Here is a 7468-nt window from a genome sequence, read left to right as displayed (position 1 = left end):
AGCTCCATTGGAGCTTGTAGGCCTAGGATATTTTTCATCGATGGATTCCTTTGCATCTTGGAAGATGAATGGCAATGGAATGGAGAAGGAAGAGAGAGAGGAGACTCCATGATGTGCCATCATTTTCTTCTATTTTCTAAACCTTTTTTGCACCATTTTAATTTTTGATTGGTCTTAATTGTCAATTAATTAGGCAGTTTTATTATTTGGGCTCATTTAGCTAATTTGATGTTTTTAATCTAATTTCAGGAATTAATGAAACATTGGGCTTAATCCGGATTTTGGTTGTGGACTTGAAGAGGGCAAATAAAGCAACGCTTACCTTAGTTAATTTCTAATTAGGAAATTTCGCAATTTTATTTTATGTTGTTCAGTGTTTATTTCATTTTGGGCCAGAGTATTGTAATAGGGCCCAGTGACTTTGAGTGACTCTTTTTAAATAGCTGCCTTGGGATTCGTGCAGGGCATTCTATTCTACCAGGCTATTTTCATTATTCAGAGCTTTGGTTTTAGGTTTTCACGTTTTTCTGTTCCCTTGTTACAGTTTTCGTTCTTAATGTAAATTTCCGTTTTCTGCTTCTAATTACGAGTTCATTCTTGCTTCTTCTTCTACGTTCATTTACGTTTCTGTTCATTTACGTTTCTTTTCATTTACGTTCTTGTTCATTTACGTTTCTGCTTCATGTTTCATTTGCGTTTTCTGTTTGAATCCATGGAAGGCTAGATTTTCTGGTGTTGTTTCCTTTTGAGGACGAAGCCCAACTCTCTTTGAGGTTTCGTTTGTAATGTGGTTTCCTAGCAGTTTTCCCTTCACCAGTTATCCCAATTTCGTGAATATTAATCAGTGCACGCTTCGTGTTCGATTAATTGCCTCTGAGCCTAACTTGCGTTCATGCTTAATGGACGAAGGGCTAACTGGTGTATGTGGTGCCTAATCACGTATTGAAAACCCTAAGTTGATTTTCGCTTAGTAAATTGAAATAGGGTTGGATTAAGTGGTTGACTGTTAGGGACGAATTCTCCATAACCCAGGATAAGAGAGTGGCTTCTGAATCAGAGGAAACAACCCGTTTTTAATATTAGTAGTTTCGTATTCCATTTTATTTGTTCTGCTCTTTAATTACCAAACAACCAAACCCCCCCCCATCGTTACTGTTACTGCAAGTATATTATGAACATTTGGCTTGTCACTGCTCGTTGGGAAACGACCTAGGATCACTTCCTAGTTACTGCATTTTCATGTTTATTTGATTCGGGTACGGCCTCGATCAAATTTGGCGCCGTTGCCGGGGAGCAGTGTCCAAAGGTTCATAATAGCTAGCTAGTGTTGTGTGTTTAATCCTTTCGTGTTTTATGTTTAATTGTTAGTATTGTGTTAGTATGTGTGTTAGTGTTGTTTAGTGTCCTGGTATTTTGTTTAATGTGTGTTCTGTTTCAGTTTTCCCATTAAGCGTTTCCCCTGTTTCAGTCTTGGGTGTTTTTCTGTGAAGATTGTGCTTGAAAATAGAGTAGTAGTAGAAATCAGCTCGCGGAAAAACAGAGTAGTAGTAGAAATCAATTAGAGACGGATTTTAGCGACCACCCATGCTGAATTATTTGGGATTTTTTGTTTTAGTAGCTAGGGTTGTTATTTTTGGCTGAATTTTTTTGTGGTAACTTCTTTTAATCCATATTTTGTGGGAAAAATAGCTAGAGCCTTTAGTTTGGTCAGATTTGAAAGTTCCAAAAAACTAGCAAATTTTGTGTTTGTCAAAACTTCAAACGGCCATAACTTTTGCTCCGGTTATCAGAATCACAATTATTATATATGCATTTGGGGTAGAAAAAACTACCAATTTTAGCTTTCATAGTTAGACTTTGAATTTTTGTCTAAAATTTTTTGTGCTATCTTCTCATCATTTTATAAGGTTGCTCACAAAATTTCAAGTCATTTGGATATCATTTGAGGGTAGCTGTAGTTCAAACCTACACCTTTATTTACATGACAAGGCAACTAGTTGTGTGCATGCTGAATGTAGTGTATGACTAGAGGCAATCCATCTGACTTACAACCCTTTAATCCTGAGATAGATAGGACATTTCATAGATTAGTTAGGCATCATTTGATACCTTTTTATCATTCTGAGCATTCCATAACTGGTGAATCTGTGCATTCTGTTATTGGTGATTTTGAACATCCTGATCTTGAGCATTATAATTTTCAGCATTCTGATTCTGAGCATTCTGATTTTGCACATTCTGAGAACATGGCACAACCTCCACCTCGTGAGAGGACTCTAAGGGAAATGGCTGCACCTGATTTCACCTATGAAAGCTTGTGCATCCAATACCCTGATGAGGATGTCCCATATGTTCTTAAAACTGGACTGATTCATTTGCTTCCAAAGTTTCATGGCCTTGCAGGTGAAGACCCGCACAAACATTTGAAAGAATTTCACATTGTCTGCTCCACCATGAAACCCCCAGATGTCCAAGAGGATCACATATTTCTGAAGGCTTTTCCTCATTCATTAGAGGGAGTGGCAAAGGACTGGCTGTATTACCTTGCTCCAAGGTCCATCACGAGCTGGGATGACCTTAAGAGAGTATTCTTAGAAAAATTTTTCCCTGCTTCCAGGACCACAACCATCAGGAAGGATATCTCAGGTATTAGACAACTCAGTGGAAAGAGCCTGTATGAGTACTGGGAGAGATTTAAGAAACTATGTGCCAGTTGCCCCCACCATCAGATTTCAGAATAGCTTCTTCTCCAATATTTTTATGAAGGACTCAGTAATATGGAGAGAAGTATGATAGATGCTGCCAGTGGTGGAGCCCTTGGAGACATGACCCCTGCTGAAGCCAGAAATTTAATTGAGAAGATGGCCTCCAACTCCCAGCAGTTTAGCGCCAGAAATGATGCCATAGTCATTAGAGGAGTGCATGAGGTAGCTACAAACCCATCTGCATCATCTGAAACTAAGAAGCTTGAAGGCAAACTGGATGCGTTGGTCAACTTGGTAACCCAGCTGGCCTTGAATCAGAAATCTGTACCTGTTGCAAGGGTTTGTGGTTTGTGCTCCTCTGCTGACCACCATACAGACCTTTGCCCTTCCATGCAGCAACCTGGAGCAATTGAGCAACCTGAAGCTTATGCTGCAAATATTTACAATAGACCTCCTCTACCTCAGCAGCAAAATCAACCACAGCAGAGCAATTATGACCTTTCCAGCAACAGATACAACCCTGGATGGAGGAATCACCCTAACCTCAGATGGTCCAGCCCTCAGCAACAACAGTAGCAGCCTGCTCCTTCCTTCCAAAATGCTGCTGGCCCAAGCAGACCATACATTCCTCCACCAATCCAACAACAGCAACAACCCCAGAAACATCCAACAGTTGAGGCCCCTCCACAACCTTCCCTCGAAGAACTTGTGAGGCAAATGACTATGCAGAACATGCAGTTTCAGCAAGAGACCAGAGCCTCCATTCAGAGCTTAACCAATCAGATGGGACAATTAGCTACCCAATTGAATCAACAACAGTCCCAGAATTCAGACAAGCTGCCTTCTCAAGCTGTCCAAAATCCCAAAAATGTCAGTGCCATTTCATTGAGGTCGGGAAAGCAGTGTCAAGGACCTCAACCCGTAGCACCTTCCTCATCTGCAAATGAACCTTCCAAACTTCACTCTATTCCAGAAAAAGGTGATGACAAAAATCTACCTAACAATTTCTGTGCAGGTGAATCTTCTTCCACAGGTAATTCTGATTTGCAGAAGCAGCACATTCCCCCTCTTCCATTCCCTCCAAGAGTAGTTTCCAACAAAAAAATGGAAGAGGCAGAGAAAGAGATCTTGGAAACGTTTAGAAAAGTAGAGGTAAACATACCTCTGTTGGATGCAATAAAGCAAATTCCAAGATATGCCAAATTCTTGAAGGAGCTGTGCACTAATAAGCGGAAGCTTAAAGGAAGTGAACACATTAGCATGGGCAGAAATGTCTCTGCATTGATTGGTAAATCTGTTCCTCAAATTCCTGAAAAATGCAAAGATCCAGGTACATTCAGCATACCTTGTATTATAGGGAATAGTAAGTTTGACAATGCCATGCTAGATTTAGGAGCCTCTGTTAGTGTTATGCCTCTGTCGATTTTTAATTCTCTATCTCTAGGTCCCTTGCAGTCAACTGATGTGGTAATTCATTTAGCTAATAGAAGTGTTGCCTATCCTGTTGGTTTCATAGAAGATGTCTTAGTTAGAGTTGGTGAACTGATTTTCCCTGTTGATTTTTATATCTTGAATATGGAAGATGGATTTTCTCAAGGATCAGTTCCCATCATTCTAGGCAGACCCTTTATGAAAACTGCTAGAACTAAGATAGATGTTTATGCAGGCACACTGTCCATGGAGTTTGGTGATATAACTGTTCATTTTAATATTCTGGATGCTATGAAATACCCATCTGAAGATCTTTCTGTATTTCGTGCTGAAATAATTGACCATGTTGTTGATGAATACATGACTGATCTTTATTCTAATCTGCATGCCTCTCACTCTTCATGCATTGAGTCTGAAATTGTATTTGATCATATGTCTGAATTTGATGCTGAGAGTGAATCTGAAAGTGATATTGATTGCATGCCTGGTGGTGGTGTTTTACCTCTTGAGATTGATTTTATAGAGTCAGATAGGACTAACCATGTTTCAGGAAGTACACATACCTCTGACTTTCTTTATGAGGTAAAGGCTGAGAAACCATCTCCTTCTACCACTGTCCAGCCGACCACACCAGAATTGAAGCCTCTGCCATCAAATTTAAAATACGCTTACTTGGATGATAGCAAGAGTTTTCCAGTGATTATATCTGCCTCCCTTGCTGATGAGCAAGAGGAGAAGTTGTTGTCAGTTCTCAAGAAGCATAAGAAGGCTATAGGCTGGACCCTGGCGGACATTCCTGGTATTAGCCCATCCACATGTATGCATCGAATAAATTTAGAGGATGGAGCTAAACCAGTAAGACAGCCACAGAGAAGACTCAACCCGGTGATTCTTGATGTAGTGAAGAAGGAGATAACCAAGCTTTTGCAAGCTGGGATCATTTATCCTATCTCCGACAGCCAATGGGTGAGTCCCGTCCAGGTAGTCCCGAAAAAGACTGGCCTCACAGTGATCAGAAATGAGAAGGAGGAGCTGATTCCTACTCGGGTGCAGAATAGTTGGAGAGTCTGCATTGACTATAGGAGGCTAAACCAGGTTACCAAAAAGGACCATTTTCCCCTGCCATTCATTGACCAGATGCTTGAACGCCTGGCAGGTAAATCCCACTACTGTTTCCTTGATGGTTTTTCTGGTTATATGCAAATTACTATTGCTCCTGAGGATCAGAAAAAGACCACATTCACCTGCCCCTTCGGCACTTTTACTTATAGGAGGATGCCTTTCGGCCTGTGCAATGCCCCTGGTTCCTTCCAGCGGTGCATGATTAGTATTTTCAGTGATTTTTTAGAAAATTGCATAGAGGTGTTTATGGATGATTTCACTGTATATGGATCCTCTTTTGATGGTTGTTTGAATAGTTTGGAAAAAGTTTTGAATAGATGCATTGAAACTAACCTTGTTCTAAATTTTGAAAAATGTCATTTTATGGTTGAGCAAGGTATAGTTTTAGGCCACATTATTTCCAATAAGGGTATTGAAGTAGATCCTGCAAAAATTTCTGTTATTTCACAATTGCCTTACCCCTCTTGTGTGCGAGAGGTGCGATCTTTTCTTGGTCATGCAGGATTCTACAGGCGCTTTATAAGGGATTTTAGCAAAGTAGCCCTTCCACTGTCCAACTTGTTGCAAAAGGAGGTGGAGTTTGACTTTAATGACAGATGCAAAGAGGCTTTTGATTGCCTCAAAAGAGCGTTGACTACCACCCCCATCATCCAGGCACCCGATTGGACAACCCCTTTTGAGCTTATGTGTGATGCATCAAATTATGCATTGGGGGCTGTCCTTGCTCAGAAAATTGATAAATTGCCCAGGGTGATATATTATGCTTCTAGGACTTTAGATGTTGCCCAAGCAAATTATACTACTACTGAGAAAGAGCTTCTAGCCATAGTTTTTGCTCTTGAAAAATTTCGATCTTATTTGCTTGGTACTCGCATTATTGTTTATACTGACCATGCAGCTCTAAAGTACTTGTTGAAGAAGGCTGATTCTAAGCCTAGGTTGATCCGATGGATGCTCTGGCTCCAAGAGTTTGACTTGGAGATCCGTGATAGGAGCGGAGCACAAAATCTAGTTGCTGATCATTTGAGTCGGATCGAATGTGTCTCTGATGCAGATTCACCTATTCGGGATGATTTCCCGGATGATCATTTGTATATATTGTATAGTATTTTTGACTCTCTTTCTACTCCCTGGTTTGCTAACATTGTCAATTATTTAGTTGCCTCTGTTTTTCCTCCCTTAGCATCTAAGGCCCAAAAAGATAAGATTAAAAGTGATGCTAAGCATTTTATTTGGGATGACCCCTACTTGTGGAAATTGTGCAGTGATCAGGTCATTAGACGGTGCATTCCAGATCATGAGACTGACTCAGTCCTGCAGTTCTGTCATTCTTCCGCACCGGGAGGTCATCTGGGTGTTCAAAGGACAGCTCGCAAAGTGCTTGATTGTGGTTTTTATTGGCCCACCATCTTTAAAGATGTGTGGAAGATCTGCAGCACTTGTGAGCAGTGTCAGAGAGCAGGAAATACACTGACATGGCGACAACAAATGCCTCAGCAACCTATGCTATTCTGTGAGGTGTTTGATGTCTGGGGTATAGATTTCATGGGTCCTTTTCCTGTCTCTTTTGGTTATGTTTATATTCTCCTTGCAGTTGATTATGTTTCAAAATGGGTGGAAGCCAAGCCCACTAGAACTAATGATGCTAAAGTTGTCGCAGACTTTGTCAGGTCTAATCTGTTTTGCAGGTTTGGAGTACCTAAAGCAATTGTTAGTGATCAAGGAACCCATTTTTGCAACAGGACAATGCATGCCCTGCTTAAAAAGTACGGGGTGGTACACAGGGTATCCACACCATACCACCCCCAGACTAATGGATAGGCAGAAATTTCTAACAGGGAAATCAAGAGAATTCTAGAGAAGATTGTGCAGCCAAGCAGGAAAGATTGGAGTACCAGGCTTGATGATGCTCTCTGGGCACATCGGACTGCCTACAAAGCACCCATAGGAATGTCTCCTTATCGGGTTGTCTTTGGAAAGGCATGTCATCTTCCAGTGGAAATTGAGCACAAAGCATACTGGGCAGTGAAGACTTGCAACTTCTCTATGGATCAAGCTGGCGAGGAAAGGAAGTTTCAACTGAGTGAGTTAGATGAAATCCTCCTAGAAGCCTACGAGAATGCCAAGTTCTACAAAGAAAAGACCAAGAAGTTCCATGATAGCATGATAGTTAAAAAAGACTTCGTGGTTGGGCAAAAAGTGTTATTGTA

The 7468-nt window shown here is 40.8% G+C and overlaps 1 non-coding gene across 1 annotated transcript; it reads right to left on the bottom strand.

Annotated features, from left to right (window-relative positions):
* Positions 1–2624: 2624 nt before the first annotated feature.
* Positions 2625–2731, bottom strand: LOC112999404 (small nucleolar RNA R71). Its single transcript, XR_003264591.1, has one exon. It is a non-coding gene; the product is annotated as a small nucleolar RNA R71 (small nucleolar RNA).
* Positions 2732–7468: the final 4737 nt, after the last annotated feature.

This window comes from Glycine max, chromosome 14 (assembly GCF_000004515.6).
Source record: "Glycine max cultivar Williams 82 chromosome 14, Glycine_max_v4.0, whole genome shotgun sequence".
Classification (NCBI taxonomy): Eukaryota; Viridiplantae; Streptophyta; class Magnoliopsida; order Fabales; family Fabaceae; genus Glycine; species Glycine max.
Note: the sequence above shows the minus strand (reverse complement) of the source record. Positions and strands in the feature narration are given on the sequence as shown.